At 34.8% G+C, this 17942-nt stretch overlaps 1 pseudogene; it reads right to left on the bottom strand.

Moving 5' to 3' along the window:
- Positions 1–707: 707 nt before the first annotated feature.
- Positions 708–14470, bottom strand: LOC140502638 (ornithine decarboxylase pseudogene; annotated as a pseudogene).
- Between the last annotated feature and the right edge of the window lie 3472 nt (positions 14471–17942).

Genomic DNA, 17942 nt, shown 5'->3' with positions numbered 1-17942 from the left:
CAGGCTTAGGTCATCACTTTGACCTTTATAGTTACAATGACTGTTTGGCCTCAGAAAAGTATTGAAGTTTTAGCATCACAATTATGTCTGTCCTTTTCCTAGTCATTACTTACAAAAAGGCACGACAGAAATTGAACTCATTCTGACAATTTTTGCTTCTTAAGTACAGGACCTTAAAATAGTAACTAGAAATGCCTAGGATCTTGAGAGACATTACAATGGGAATTCAAAATATATATACACCTCCATTATCCCTTGCCCCCAAGTAGAAGAAATCCTTGGCTGAAACCTTTAATTGAAGAAATTGAATTCACTCTATGTATTTATGGTTACTTGTCTTAATGGTATTATATGCAAACCAGTTCTGAATGACCGCAGAATTTTCCAATATCTAATTATTTCAATATACTTTTATTTTAAAACAGGTCACAACACTAAGCTCAATCTCATTCTGCCATTTTACGAGCTGCAAATGCATGCTTAGCAGCTGAGGGGCAATCTTTAGAAGCATATTTGAAAAGTGAATAAAGATCCATATAAAACAAATATTCAAATAGTTTCCATAGGAACACAGACAAGTGTGACCCCATCTCTTAGTCTTCCATATTGTTGCATTTGTGCCAACCCTATTCTTAAAACATATTTAACTCTAGCAGGAATTAGGTTAATGGTCCCCCAAAATGCTCTAATTCAATCTAAACTTGCAATTAATGGCTAGAAACAGCATCTATACATTAATAGTAGCTGAAGTACAAGTTGTTGAGTGATGTTCCATTCCACTTTCCCAAGCACAAGATGATGGCAAAGTGTTGATATCCTGATCCTCTACTTTGGCCCAGATATCACATAAAAGATCGTAGGTGTCTAGAATCCATTGAAAGTAGAAGCAGCAGCAACAGTATAAGCACACATGTTTTCAAAGAGCATCCAATCTCCCACATGCATTTCTAGTAAATCACAGAATTCAACAATTCAATCAGGGCCATCACATGTTGGTTCTCACATGCTGCAAGAGTAATATTTCTTAACTAGTTTAGGTCTCTTTTATAGAATAGGTTTAGCATGAGCATGATCAAACAGGATACAATTAAATGATCCATATACTTAGTCATTTACATAGTACATGAAAAAAAAACACCTTTGTTTGGTCATTTGCATCATCTTCATCATCAGAATCTGCCTGTTTCTTCAATACAAGTTTTTTGGCAATGATATTAACTGCAAGCATGAAAGTTGATGTCACATAGTATCTGCCTGGTTCAGTTATGATTCTCACTCCAGAGTTAGAAGGAAAATACTTGTCCAATGCTGGATTGGTTACACTTGAGAGCTCTTCAAACTTCAGAACCAGGAAAGCCACCACCAATATCAAGAAGAAACCAAACCACCCCCATGTCAAAGACACATCAAGCATCAGAAATTTCTTGGACAGTTTCTGGATCGGTACAACCACTTCCCACATGGAAACTGACTCCAATTACATCAATGTTCAGTTCCTTTGCTTGCTCAAGGAGTAGTCTACAAATTTCGAGTGGCACCAAATTTAACACTTAGATCATAGACAACTTTGGAGTCATCAGTGGCAATCCTCAAAACCAGCTTTGCTTTTGGATGAGCTCTGGCAACTTTCATTAGTTCTACTTAACTATCAAAAGTCATGATTTGTACTCCATAGCTGGCAATATACTTAATTTGTGACACTTGCATGGATTTGCATAGACTATCCTCTCTGGGGGCATCCCAAGACTTTGTACTAATTGTGTTTCAGTCTTGCTAGCACAATTGAATCCTGCTCCTAAAGCAACAAGTGTCTTCACTATAGCTCTTCTGTCATTTCATTTAACAGCATAAAAAGGAGTTATTGGAGGAAGAACTTTATAGCATCTCAGATGTCTCTTTAGGATGTCACCAAGGTCAGCGACATAGAAGGCATCTTTATCATCATCAGAAGAAATGTCATTAATTTTTCTGGTCCAGAATATCCTTAGCAGTAAAGCTTTCATCAAGGAAACAAGTTAAAATTCACCGTTGCTAAAGTTGTTTGTGGTTTCTTGGTGTTCCTCTAAAGTGCAAAAAAACGGAAAACGAAGAGATGGAATTTAAAGGCAGGACATTTCCAGCTTTATACCAAAGGTGATTTCCAGGAAGACAAAGTCCTGTGAAATACAAGCTACGATTGTGCCTTTGGTGCAGCCATTGTATTGGACGTTCTCTTAAAGGGCATGGACGCAGTGGGCAGACCCCATGCTCCGCATGAAGGGAATTCGATGGTTATGACGCCTTTCCCTCAACTTCTGCCCCGGTTCAGCCACCTACTGCCTAGCCGGAGGAGCCACCCCGGTTAGTCGGCCCGAGGTGGCAGAAGAGCAGGTGGCAGAGGAGCTAGGTGCGGTGGAGGCTAAAGGAATCTGACCAGTTGTTTTCTTTAATGACCCTATGCACTGTATAATAACAGCTTGACTAGCATTTATATAACTCCTAAAAGTTTTCAAAGTAATTTGCATGTATTATATCACTTAATCCTAACAACAACCCTGGAAGGTAGGTGTTGTTGTTGTTATGTTTTGTTTTGTTTTTATTTCAGGAAACAGGCTGAATAATAATAAGAATAATAATACCATTTATATTACACTTGCTATGTGCCAGGCACTGTATTGGGTGCTATGCAATTATTACTTCATTTGATCTTCACCTGTGGGAAGTAGGTGCTATTATCCCCACTTTTCAAAAGAGGAAACAGACTGAATAATAATAACATAAATAACATGCTGAGACTACTATTCGTCTAGCACTGTGCTAAACACTGTACAAATATCTCATTTGATCCTCACAAGAACCCTTTGAGGGAGGTGGGATTGTTACTCCACTCTACACATGACAAAACTTAAGCAGATAATGTCTTGCTCTGGGTCACAAGGATATTGTCTGAGCTTGGATCTTCCAGGTCTTCATGATTCCAAATTATTCTGAAAAGGCATTCAAGAGTTTCACCAGACTCCATTCATAAGAGATCAAGGACCCCTCGCAAAAAAGGTTAAAATCCCTCTGCTGTTGGACATATACTACTTTGTACACCTGTTCATATAGTTCTTGGATTTTTCTTGGCCGACAGACTCCCAAAATTTTTATATAGTTTACAGTTAATTTTAAATGAAAATTCTTTTTCTCTTGCTGCTGGCCCTGGATTTTAGTGTATAGAAATGTCAGTGATTTATGTGGATTTATTTTATATCCTGCAACTTTGCTTTTAGGATTCTCTAAGTATATTTCCATGTCAGCAGCAAAAAGTGGTGGTTTTGTTTCCTCATTGTCTATTCTTATTCCTCCAATTTCTTTTTCTTCTCGTATTGCTAAAGGTAGCATTTCTGGTATAATATTAAATAATATGGGTAATAATGGGCATCATTTCTTTACCCCTAATCATACTGGGAAAGCTTCTAGCTTATCCCCACTACTTGGTATACTTGTTGATTATTTTAGATAGATACTACTCATCATTTTAAGGAAAACTTCATTTATTTCTATACTCCCTCATGTTTTTAGTAAGAATGGGTGCAGTGTTATGTCAAAATCTTTTTCTTCATCTATTGAGATAATTATATGATTTCTTTCATTTTGTTATTTTTATGATCAATTATGCTGAAAATTTTCCTAATATTGACTTATTCCTGCATTCTTGATGTAAATCCAACCTGGTTATAGTGAGTTACCTGGTGATAAATTACTGTAATCCCTTTTCCTTATTTAAAAAAAATTGCATCAATATTCATTAGAGAAATTACTGCATAATTTTCTTTCTGTTTGACTCTTGCTGGTTTACTTGTCAACAACACATTTATGTCATAAAAAGAATTAGACAGGACTCCTTTTTCATTTTTTTTTCAAATGGTTTAATTGTTCTTTCAGTGTTTTGGTTAAATTCATTTGTAATCCATCTGACCCTGGAGATTTTTTCCTAGGGAGTTCATTTATGATCAGTTCAGTTTCTTTTTCTGAAAAGGGGTTATTTAAGTATTTTATTTTTTCTTCTGTTAATCAGGGAAATTTGTATTTTTGGAAATATTCATCCACCTCACTAAAATTTTCAGATTTTTTTTGGCATACAGTTGGGCAAAATAGCTTCTAATTATTGTTTTAATTTCCTCTTCCTTGATGGTGAATTCACCCTTTTCTTTTTTGACACTGGTAATTTGGTTTTGTTTTCTTTCTTTCTTTTAACAAATTAACCAAGGGGTTATCTATCTTTTTATTTTATAAAGCCAAGTTTTAATTTTATTGATTAGCTCAATAGTTTTCTTAATTTCAATTTTATTAATCTCTCCTTTGATATTCAGTATTTCTAATTTGGTACTTAACTGGGGACCTTAATATTATTCTAGCATTTTTAGTTGTATGTCAAATTCATTAATCATCTCATTATTAATTTTATTCACATAAGTACTTAGAGAAACAAAATTTCCCCTAAGATCTGCTTTGGCTGTATGCCATAAGTTTTATATGTTGTCTCATTGTCATTCTCTTTGATGAAATTATTGTTTGTTTCCATAATTTCTTATTTGACCTACTAATTCTTTAGGATTAGATCATTTTGTTTCCAGATTGTTTTTAGTCTCCTTCTATGGTCCTTTATTACATACAATTTTTATTACACCATTATGTGAAAAGGATATGTTAATATGTTTACCTTTCTTCATTGAATTGTGAGGTTTTTCTTCCCTAATATATGGTCAATTATTTGTAGGTGCCATGTGTCTATGAGAAAAAGATATATTCTTTTCTATCCCCATTCAATTTTCTCCTGAAGTCTACTATTACCTAATTTTTTCCAAAATTCTAATTATCTCCTGAAATTATGTATTTTTTTAAATTTTGTTATTAGATTTACCTATTTATGAGAGAGGGAGGTTGAGGTTCCCCCACTAGTAGTGCTTTGCTATCTATTTCTTCCTATAATTCACTTTACTTCTCCTCTGAGAATTTGGATTCTATACCACTTGGTGCATACATGTTTAGTAGTGATATTACTTCACTGTTTACAGTACCTTTTAGCAAGTTGTAGTTTCCTTCCATGTCTCTTTTAATTATGTCTATTTTGGGTTTTTGTTTTGTTTTGTTTTGTTTTTGTTTTGTTTTGTTTTGTTTTTTGCTTTTGCTTTATCTCAAGAGTCCTGTATTTGGAGATTGTATTTTCTATTCATCTCTGATCTTTTCATCAGGAATGATTGGAAGTCCCCTGTTTCATTCATTTGTATTGTTTTGGGTTTTTTTTTTTTTTTTTTGGCTGTTTGGAGTATTTTCTCATTGACCTGATAATTCTGGAATTTACCTACAATATTCCTTGATGTTTTCATTTTCGGATCTGTTTCAGGTGACTGGTGGATTCTTTTGATGAAAATTTTATTCTCTGCTTCTGGAATATCAGGGCAATTTTCCTTGATAATTTCTTGAAAGATGCTGTCCAGGTTGATTTTTAAATAATGACTTTCAAGTATTTTGATATTTCTTAAATTATCTCTCCTCGACCTATTTTTCAGGTTGGTTGCTTTTCAAATGAGACATTTTACATTTTCTTCTTTTTTCGTTCCTTTTGATTTTATTTGACTGATTTTTTGTGTCTCTTAATGTCACTAGCTTCCACTTGCTTAATTCTAATTTTTAAGGAATTATTTCCTTCAGGTAGCTTTTTTATTTCCTTTTCCATTATTTTTCTTTTTCCTCTTTTATTTGACTTTTAAAATCTGTTTTGAGCACTTCCAAGAAGACTTTTTAAGTCTGAGACCAATTCAAATTCCCTTTTGAGGTTTCACATGTAAACATCATGACACTGTTGTCCTCTTCTGAGTTTGTTTTGGTCTTCCCTGTGACCATAGTAATTTTCTATCATCAAAGTTCTTTTTTGCTTCTTGCTCATTTTTATTTTATTTTGTTGTCTATTTTGTGACTTTCAAAGCTGAACCCTCCTTGTTCTAGGGGCCAGAGTCCTTGTCACTGGCTTTGTGCACTGAAATCTGAGGTGTTGGCAGCTTACTAACAGCACTGGGGTGACCTAGCTTAGTTGCCTCTGTGTTTGCCTGTTTTCTGGGGCTGGCAATTTCCCTTCTGGTCTGGAGCTGGACCCTTGACAGCTGGCCTTCAGATCCAGGGTCAAGGAACCTTATTGGCTGATCTGTGCTATGACTAAAGTCTCCCTGCTTCCTTGACAGGACATTGTATGCACTGAGCTGTGTTCTCATTTACTGAAGTAAGACACACTTCCTGAACTCCTTCAAAATTATCTTAACCTGGAAAATTGTCTCCCTTTATCTTTTTGTAGATTCTATTGCTCCACAATCTGTTCAGAGGCTTGATTTAGTGTTGGTTCTGAGGGAAACTGGGGAGAGCTCAGGCAGCTGTCTGGTTTCTCTCTACTACCTTGTCTCTACCTCCACCTCCACATCCCCATTGTAATTTTTATGAAGCTGTTTCTTTTTCTAAGCAGTTGATTCTTTTTTTTTTCAGAATTCTCTTACATCTTTCCATTTCTTTTCTCAGTTTTTCTTCTACCTCTCACATGTGATTTTAATTCCCTTTTTGAGCTCTTCCATGAGTTTTTTTCTGGGTTTGAGATGACTTCCTGTTTTAGTTTGGGGCATTGCCAATAGGTGACAATTTTGACAATGTTGTCCTCTTCTCTGTTTGTACCTTGGTTTTCTCTCACCATAATTACTTTTCCTGGGATTTTTTTGTTGTTCTTGATTATTGCTTATCATTTTGTGCCTTTTTCCTTTCTTTTACAATTGAGCTCTGCTCTCATAGTGGAAGGAGCACTGTCTCAGACTTCTTGTGCCAGGGGCTGCAGACTCTTGCTGTTTACCTGATGCTGCACTACGTTGCCATGAGGCCCATGGGATAACCTCATGTCTGGTGCTAAGCTGAAGGGATTTGATGAGGTGTGGCTGGTGCTGTTAAAGGAGATAGGTTCTGGCAAATTGCCTTGTCCTGATTCAGGATCCTAGTGATGATGTCAGGTGTGTGTTCAGGCCAGTGGTATGTTTCTACATCTCCCAGAGGTTACACTGAAGCATGTGGTGGTTTTCAGAGCTGGAATCTGTTCATTCCCCTTATCATGATGACACACATGGGGGATCTTGTTGTTGGCATTTGCCTGCCCCAGATCACTAGGTCTCAGGATGTCCCACTATTTTCTTGAAGTGGGGCTTGCTGTTGGGTTTCTGCACCACTTCTCTTCCTAGATTACACTCCCCTTTTATCTGACTGGGGCAGACCTTTCCTGATGATCTTCCAAGTTTCTTGGACTCAAAGCTTGTTTCACTCTGTATTTTTCTGGTTTTGTTATTCCAGGGTTTGTTTTGTGGTGTTATATTATGGTTGTTTGAGGTGAATATGAGAGAGTTACGATGATTTACTGCTTATTCCACCATCTTGACTCCTAGAAGTCCCTCTCCAACATAAACTATTCAACTCTAACTTCTTAATGAATGCTAGTTGAATTAAAATGAATTCAGTGATTCAATGATCTTATAATCATTAAACCTAGAGGACTAGGGCCACCATGACACATTTATACATTTCTCAGTACCACCCTATCCACATGTGGCTTCATGCCTTTTGCTTTTGTATTAGGGAATACTAGTGTGGTTCAGAATAACAATAGCATTATAGCTTCCTCCATTATAGCTCTTTATGATTTGCTTCCCCTCTGAAGTTTTGTAACTACTTAGAGAAATTATTTTCTACTAAGATTTTTGTTGATCTCATGAAATTGTCAATGAAATACTGGTTGTTCATTTCAAAATTAAGTTATTGGTGTAGGTATATTTATGGGAGAGATTTCCACGGATAGTCATTTATTAGTAGAATTTTTATGTATTATTTGAAATCCCTAAAATTGAAATGTTTGATAAATAAATTTCTTTTATACTGTTAGTTATTAGTTTGTTCTTCTGTCTAGCCACCTGCTTTGGCCTCCATGTAATATGTTTACAAGATATCAGTGCTGGACGTTAGAGTTTGTGCTTTAAATCAATAATGTCAAACTTAAATAGAAATAGAACTTTCTTAACAGGTATTAAATTAGAAATACACAAATTAACAATATCTATATGACATTGTATTTGTATTTTGTTGAACGTTTCCCAATTATATTTTAAGATGGTTCCACTGCACTTGGAAAATTTACAGACATATATGTCTCACAGACAGTGAGTTTAATACTTATACTTTAAAATCTTCAATTTTCAGTTTTTTCAATGTTAAGTGACTTCATGAAAATTAAAATAATTCATATCAACTCGGTATTATTTGCACTGTAGAGTTGTCCTTATTCTTCCTCACTTACTTGTAGAAAACAATTTCCTACTAAACTTGCTTTAGAATCTATGTGTAATGATAAAGTGAGGCAAATATTGAGCCTGAACTCTCTACCAAGGTCATTGTTATCTAAAATGTGATAAAATTTGTATGTTTTATTTACTTAATGGCCTGAACTAACCAGTATTTAAAATAATTTATCTCCAAGAAACTTAATCATGAAGCAACTAACAATTGGTGTGGAATGAACAGTACTGCTTTTTGTTTAAGTGTCAGGAACTATCTGAGCTGTTATCGTTGGTGTTGGTGTTGGTTCTTCATTTTCAAAAGGGATCAGTGACATCAGTGACAAAGGGGGTGAGGTCTTGACACTCAAGTGAGAATTGGATTTAAGTGAGGCAGAGTTACACAAAATCATCAGCTTCATTCTCTTCCAGTGTCTTCAAAGTCATGTGGAAAGACAAAAGTCAGAAGGATTGGTGATGGTTCAGGAAGCAGTAGATGACGTTGGGGTCTTTGATGTCTGACCAAGTTGTAACAGCTCAGGAGTATGTGCTTTAGTGGTTTTCATGGCTGTTGGAAAAAACTGTTCTCATCTATCCAGTCCATTGGAGAAAGTCTTCACATCTTTGACATAGACATGCCCATTATTAACCATTGAGATTCGTGTCCTACTTTCTGACATAAACACTTCACAATTTCCTCTTCCTCTCCATCATTTCTCTTGAAGGACTTATACTCCTAATTTACTCCCTCATTGTCAGCTAACTCTGTATTCGTTGGTATCTTTATCATGATTTTAACCCCCTTCCTTCTATTTACTCTTTTCCAATGTCTGCCTAGCTTTCTGACTTCCTTCTCCTTATATTTCATGCTATACCTTCTCTTTCTCATTTCTAAGCTAAAAAAAGCCAATCTAATAGCCAGGCAGCATAACAGGAATACAAATCACACATTCCTAACTTGGAAATGGACATTTTTAAATTTCATTGGAAATATTCCATTCATTTACTTGATAGTAACTTGTTGCTACAGACAACTGATACAGATCTCATAATATTTTGTTTTCAACTTTTAACACCCTGAAAAATTCTCAGAAATCTCTTAGGATACTCAAAATATTCAGGCTTGGTATTACATGAGTACAGTCTCTGCTACTTAGGGACGTTAAAATTGGTGGATTGCTTGATCACAGGACTTATGAGCTTGCAGTAGGGCTAACACTGAATGAAACCAATATGCTGAGGCCACAGAAGTAGGGAGTCACTGGTTTACCAAAGCAGAGGTAAACCTTCAGGTCTGAAACAGAATAAATCAACATTTTGATGGTAAGCAGTAGTTGTATTGGTCCTGTGACTGGCCATTGTACTTCTAAAATGGTTGAAATAGGAAATCTCAATCTCAAAAACAAAAACTTAACTCACAAAGGCATGCGATAAAAAAGTCTCCCTCCAGCTACAAACATTTTTTTTCAAATACCAGAAACAGACATTAAAACACACACACACACACACACACACATATATACACATATAATGTCTGTATATATACACATACAATGTCTATATATATATACACACATATAATATCTATATATACGCATATAACCTCTATATATATACACGTATAATGTCTATATGTATATATTGCATATGTGTGTACATACATTTCTTGATTTTTCAGTTATTTTTAATAACTATTGCATCAACAATATTGTTTTCTTTTATTTTCATTGCAAACTTCCAAGATTTTAGTCTCATGCTAAATATGTATTGTGTTCTATCGTAGGAATCTTACCAACATAGATTCTATGATTCAAGTTTGTCTGAGTTTCAAACAGCTGACTTATGAACAAACTTTTATAACATAGACCATATGTAAATCAGGGACTATCCGTTCTTCACAGGGTTTAATTTTTTTGGGTGAGCTAAACTGCTTATTTTTAGACATGACTGTGAAGGACAACATATACATTAAAAAATAGATATGAACTTGCTGTATGCTTTCACAGAGAAAGTTATTTTAGCCTAATCCCCTGTTAGCATAAGAAATTGGCTCATGCTGACATAGCTCATCATAACAATGGACACCAAAATTGTAGGTCACGTCTGGACTGAGCATCTGTGTGACCATATGCCATTATGGGGTAGTAGATTGTCATCAGTTGAAAATTTGTAATGTGACAAACTCAAACAAATTGCAAAAATTAGCACATTAGTTGGAGCTATAACACAAACATTTCTCTGTGTAGGACCCACCAATCCCACCACTGGAAACAATTCAGCTCATTTCAGCTGTTGTTATTTTAGTTACTGAAGCAAAGCAAAAGAAAATATACATATACATACACACATATATATGTGTGTATATGTATGTGTGTATGTATATGTGTATATCTTGCCATACATGTGTTTAATTCTTCACAGTAGCTAGGACTGAGACATAAAATGAAAATGTCACAATGAATATTTTGTTACAGAGGATATGCAATTCAGCAAGTGAGATAACAAAATATTAAAAGATAGCATTTGATTTCGTGTTTTATGATCTATTAACTTCACTATAAATTATCTGATTTCCATTCATCCTTCCCCAACTTCTCTAAAATTGGGATTGATTTACTTTCTAGTTTAGAGTACCCACAAGAATTCAGGGAATTTCTGCAGTGCATGGATGGATTTGAAAATGAAAACAATTGCTGAATACATAAGAACTGAGAATTTTAACATTGTAAGATAGACACTTTTGTATGTTGTTGGAACAGTTATAATGGATGAGTAACGATGGTCAGAAAACTTAACAGGACTCTTTACACACACACACACACGTGCACACACACACACATGCACGCACACATGCACACACACATACATTCACAAAAAGACAACATACACCTACTACCAGTCTAAAAACTTCTGATAATAAAGATGGAAGGATGTTGGAAATGTTTACATCACTTTTTTAATATAATTGATTTATTTTCCAGTTTTCAACTTTCATTTCCACTAGAATTTGAATTCCAGATTTTCTCCCCATCTCTCCCCACGTCCCACACCAGGAGAGAATGCACCTTATCCAACCCTTCCTCCACTCTGTCCTGTCTTCTGTCATCCCCCTTTCTTCCATCTCCTTCCACTGTAGAGTAAAATAAATTTTCCTGTAGAGTAAAATAAATTACTTTACCCCATTGCCTGTACATCTTATTTCTCAGTTGCATACAAAAACAATTTTAACATTCAGTTTTAAAGCTTTGAGTTCCATATTCTTTCCCTTCCTCCCTCCCCACTCATCCTCATTGAGAAAACAAGCAATTCAATATAAGTCACACGTGTACCCATGCAAAACACTTCCATAACAGTGATGTTGCAAAAGACTAAACACATTTCCCTCTGTCTTGTCCTGCCCTCCATTTATTCCATTCTCTCCCTTGACCCTATACTCCCACAGTAGTGTTTGTTTCTGATTATCCCTTTCCAAAATTTGCTATCCCTTCTATTATCTTCCCTCTCCTTTCTTCTCTGCAGGAGAAATAGATTTCAACACCCAACTGAGTGTGTGCTATTCCCTCCTTAAGCCAAATTCCAAGAGAGTAAGACTCACTTATTCCCTTTCATCTCCCCCCTCTTCCCCTTTCTTGCCTCTTTTATGTAAGATGATTTGCCACCTTTTACTTCTCCCTTCCTCTTACCCCACTCAACATTCCTCTCAACAGTAAATTTTATTTTTTAGGTATTCTCCCTTCATGTTCAGCTTACCTTGTGCCCTGTGTCTATGTGTGTGTGTGTGTGCATATATATATATACACACATACATACATATATATATATATATACATACATGCATACATAGATAAATAGATATATAGATATAGGTATAGATTCATGTATTTAGATATACATATAGGTAGATGCACTTATATGTGTATGTATGCATGTATATACATACATACATGCATATACATACCTACACATATGCATACACACATATAATATACACATACATACATATCCATATACACCTATGTAAGCATAAACACACACATACACACACACACACATATTCCCTTCAATACCCTAATACTGAAAACGTCTCATGAGTTACAGACATCATCTTTCCATGTAGGAATGTAAGCAGTTCAATTTTAATAAATTCCTTATGGCTTCTCTTTCCTGTTTACCTTTTTATGTTTCTCTTGATTCTTGTATTTGAATGTCAGATTTTCTATTCTGCTCTGGTATTAACAAGTATTAATAAGAATACTTGCTTGGAAGTCCTCAACTTCATTGAAATTCCATTTTTGATTTCTCCTGATGTGTTATACTCAGTTTTGCTGGATAGATGATTCTTGGTTTTAATCCTACTTCCTTTCACCTCTGGAATATCATATTCCAACCACTCAGATCCCTTAGTGACGAAACTGCTAAAACCTATGTTATCCTGATTGTATTTACACAATACTTGAATTGTTTCTCGCTGTTTGTAATATTTCCTCCTTGACCTGGGAACTCTGGAACTTGGCTACAATATTCTATTGAGTTTTTATTTTGTGTTATCTTTCAGTAGGTGATCAGTGAATTCTTTCCATTTTTATTTCATCCTCTGTTTCTAGAATATCTGGGCAGTTTTCCCTGATAATTTCTTGTAAGATGATGTCTAGTCTCTTTTTTTGATTGTTGCTTTCAGGTAGACCAATGATTTTTAAATTACCTCTCCTGGATCTATTTTCCAGGTCAGTTGTTTTTTCATGAGATATTTTACATTGTCTTATATTTTTTTTTATTCTTTTGGTTTTGTTTTATAATTTCTTGATTTCTGATAAAGTCATTAGCTTCCATCAGCTCCACTCTAAAGGATGGAAGAAAATACCTTTTTGCCATGAAAGCAACCTTCTATAATCTTATTTTTCCACTTTTTTTGGCATTTTCCCAGCCAATTCCCTGACTTTTGATTCCTTTGCCACTTGGAAGGTATACTATCCCAGGCTTCAGAGCTTTAGTGCACCTGTTGTCTGAGATAGCTCTTGGGACCTGTAAGTTCTCAGTTCCTCCAAAGTGGTGTAGTCAAAGGAGAGGTGTTTCCTCCTCTCCTGGCCTACACTGTGGTCTGCCAGCAACTGCAAGCACTATTTTCTTCCCTGGAACTGTGAGTAGGAGTCCCTCTCCACAGCCACCAGTAGCTCCACCACATCAGTGCTCTTCCTCACCTCAGCAGCACCACTCAGGACTGAGGCCCAGTTCAACCATTCAATTCCTTCACCATCTATAGGCTGAGAACTCCAGAAGCGGCCACTGATGTGGTGACTGTCTGTGGCTGCCAGTGCCCTGGACCTGTGGTTGGGGCCTGATCATGCTCCCCTCTTGCCCAGATGAAAGAACTTTCTCATTGACTTTTGGAGATGTGTTTGGCATTTGTGGATTGAGAAATCTGGAAACTGATGTAGTTGACCATGATTTAGCACCCTGAAGCTAGCTCTAGTCCCATCTGTGCTGGTGTGGCCAATCCTGGGCTGTGCTCTGCTCTGACCCTGGTGCAACAGACCTTTCCTGTTAGCCTTCTAGGTTGTCTTGGGCTGGAAATCTGTTTTGCACTGTCACTTTGTGGCTTCTGCTGCTCTAGAATTTGTTTAGCATCATTTTTCACAAGGCTTTGCGGGTCTTTGTGCCGAGAGCTCAAGCAGGTCTATGCTTCTAATCTGCCATCTTGGTTCCATCCCCAATAATTTTTTTTTAAACACAATTTTACACAAATCCCATGTCTATTTTCCACATAAAAGGTTGCAAAAACATTCCCTGAAGTGAAAAGGGGAGGTAAGTTGAATATTAAAATAAGAGTAGTTCTTGGAAATTATCAATTGAAGAGAAAGAATTTACTTTTATGAATATGAATAAAATGAAAACTTTAGGATTTTTCTCTTTTACTAGTATTTCAGAACTTCTTTTTTGTTAGAATAGTCTCCTAGGTAAGTAGATAGATTTGCTATGTGTTTAGTAATGAGGGGAATTGACTGCAGGGGAGCCTTATAATTTCTTTGTAAGAACTGATTTAAGAAATAGAAACCTTGAAAATGGACACAATCAAGACCATTTTGTATAGTACCAGTAAACTTCAGTTGTCCTTTCTCATTCACAGGTGTCAATCGTTTACTTTCAATCAGTTCCATGACATAAAATCAAATCAAACAATGAAACATGATTTATTAATTTTGTGAGAGGAGAGTTTCCAAAGTTAGAAAATAAAACGAACTATTTGCACAGTGAGATATTGGTCCGCCAATAAGAAAATTTCCCCAGGGCGATAACAATTTCTCAGCATTGGTAGAATGTGCTTATCACCTCTAAACTGATGAAAACAAAGTAAAGGTTTGCTCTGCACACGCAAAATTAAATTATGTGAAGTTTTCTCTCTCACCTTTGAAAGCCTGACTTGGGTACCATTTTTTCCACAAAACTCTTCTTAAAATGTAAAAATCTCTGCTTTTTACTCCTGCTGAATGGGATTTCACTCTCTCTTACACTTTGCTTATACCTCTATTTTTGTACATATCTCCCTTAGATCACAGTCATTTGTATTTTCCTTCATTTTGACTGTAAGCTAATTTAAAAGAAATCTTGTAGATTGTAGGCTACTTTAAAAGAGAATCCTATAGAGACATATGGTGACATAGTGGATAGTTTTCTGAATCACAGTAATAAGAAAAGTAGTTGTCAGAGTGGACATCAAGTTCAGTTTTTGATACTTACTAGCTGTGGGACCCTGGGAAAATCACTTAAGCTCTGTTTGCCTCAATTTGTCCATAAAAAAAAAATGGGGATAATAAAAGCACCTACCTTCTAGGACTGTTGTGATCATCCAATGAGCTAATATTTGTTTTGCAAATTTTAAAGGACTATGTACATTCTAGTTATTATTATTATTATTATTATTATGCTACATTATGTATTTCCTAGGTATGTGACCATAAGTAAAATGATCAATCACTTCAATCAGGAAGCATCTACTGTACTGTAAAAACAAAAAAAAAATGATGAAGAGTATAATATCAGAAATACCTGGGAAGACATATATGAGTTGATAGAAAATTAAATGAGAAGAACTAGGAAAACAATTGCATTAGCAACAGCAATATTGTAATGATAATCAATTTGGAAAGACTTAGCTACTGTGATCAATACAATTCCAATTCCAATACAATTCCAAAGGACTCATAATAAAAATTTCTATCCACCTTGAGGGAACTTAGGACGTCTGAGAGCATATTGAAACATATCTTCCCATTTTCCTTCTTTTTCTTTCTTTCTTTCTTTCTTTCTTTCTTTCTTTCTTTCTTTCTTTCTTTCTTTCTTTCTTTCTTTCTTTCTTTCTTCCTTCCTTCCTTCCTTTCTTTCTTTCTTCCTTTCTTTCTTTCTTTCTTTCTTTTTCTCTTTCTTGCTTTCTTTCTTTCTTTCTTGCTTTCTTGCTTTCTTGCTTTCTTGCTTTCTTGCTTTCTTTTTCTTTGCTTTTTTCTTTGTTTCTTTATTTCTTTCTTTTTCTTTCTCTCTCTTTCTTACTCTCTTCCTTTTCCTTACTAAAGTTGATTTTATATTTTTAATTAAACCCTTGAGTCTTCTCTATATACTGCTCATCAAAGATGAGACTCCTCCACTTACGTATTAATTACATAATATGCTTTAATGATCAAAAATTACTCAGTGTTCATTATCACTAATACTAATATTAATAGCTCTCTTCATCAATGATGGAAATGCATAGAATTCCATTGTTTTTCATGTAGATTCAGGGGCTTTTTGTCACTTTTTTCAGTGCCAAAAAATAGATAATATTCTCCTTATACCTTTAAGGCTATGTGTTTAAAGATGTGAGATTTTTATTTTCATCACCATTGCATACTTTAAAAAAAATGAACATTTCAACTTATTATTTGTTTTTCCCATTCTTTCCTTTTAAATATTTTAGTTTCAAATTATCTTCCTCCCTCCCAGTTCCTCTGACACCCACTGAGGATACAGTGAAAAATGATATCAATTTTACATGTGAAATCACACTAGACAATTTAAGCATATTTACATAAAAAGCAAGAAAAATAAGGAAAATGACAAAATTATACTTCAGTCTTTACTCAGAGTTCATCTGTTCTCTCTCTGGACACAGCCAGCATTTCTTCATTTTGAGTCCTTTGGAACTGGATTGTTGTATTGATCACAGTACACAAGTCTTTCACAGTTGATCACTATTACAACATTGTCATTATTATGTTACAATGATCTCCCTGTTCTCTCTTCAGTTAATATAGTTCTTGCCATGTATTTTTTTCTGAAACTACCCTTTCCTTCATTTCTTACAACAAAATAGTACTCCTACATAATCAAATGCCACTACTCTCTTCAGCCATTCCCTAACTGCTGCACATCCTCTGTATTTTCAATACTTTGCCATCAAAAATAAAAAAAGAGCTTCTACAAATATTTTTGTACATGTCAGGCCTTTTCCATTTCCTTTTATCTCTTTATATACTTATGTCTATATATCTATATCTATCTATCTATCTATCTATCTATCTATCTATATGTGCATATATATATATATATATATATATATATATATATACATATATATATATATATATACATATATATATATATATATATATATATGTATATATATATATATATACACCTAGTAGTGGTATTATTGGGTCAAACAATATATACAGTTTTATATTACTTTGGATCCATTTCCAATGTATTCTGCAGAATGGTTCACTATTCCACTAATGGTTCATTAGTGTACGTTTTTTTCCTTCATTCTCTTCAGCAGTTTTCATTTCTGATAGGTATGAGCTTGTACCTCAGAGTCGTTTTAATTAGCATTTTTCTAATCAATAGTGATTTAGAGGATTTTTTCATATGATTATAGATTTCTATAGAAAACTATAGTTTTCTTCTGAAGACTGCCCATTCATACTCTTTGATCAATTATCAACTGAGCAATGGCTCTTATTTTGTATACATTTGACTCAGTTTTATATTCAGTATATATGTGAGAATGAAAGCTTTTCCAGAGAAGCTTGATATTAACAAATGTTATGTTATTTCATACTCCATGGTACCTTTTTGCAAGATATAGTTTCTCTGATTATCTTTCTCAATTAGATTTATTGTTGTTTTTCCTTTGTCTAAGATCATGATGACTAGGCCTGCTTTTTTACTTCAGCTGAAACTTAATAGATTCTGCTTCAGCCCTTTATTTTAACACTGTGTGTATTTCTGTTTCAAGTGGATTGAATCTATTGTTGGATTCTGGTTTCTAATCCATTCTGCTAACTGCATTCATTTTATGTGTAATCTCATGTCAGTAATATTCATAGCTATGATTTACTGCATATTTTCTTCCATCGCAATTTCTTCTGTTTCGTCTTCTCTTTTATCTTGACCCCAACATACGCAAGGGAGCTTGCTACCACACTTTCTTTGATCCCCTTCTTTAAAAGGGAAGTTAGCTTTTGATGGGTTAACAATCACTTTAATCAAGCATAGGTATCAGACAAGATCAAAATCAAAATTTCAGAGAAAATACAGAAAAATCAAAAGTCCACAGACATACTTCCAAAATGTCTGATCATTAACATACATACA

This window comes from Notamacropus eugenii, chromosome 4 (assembly GCF_028372415.1).
Source record: "Notamacropus eugenii isolate mMacEug1 chromosome 4, mMacEug1.pri_v2, whole genome shotgun sequence".
NCBI classification, from domain to species: domain Eukaryota; kingdom Metazoa; phylum Chordata; class Mammalia; order Diprotodontia; family Macropodidae; genus Notamacropus; species Notamacropus eugenii.
This window is presented reverse-complemented; position numbering and strand designations above follow the sequence as displayed.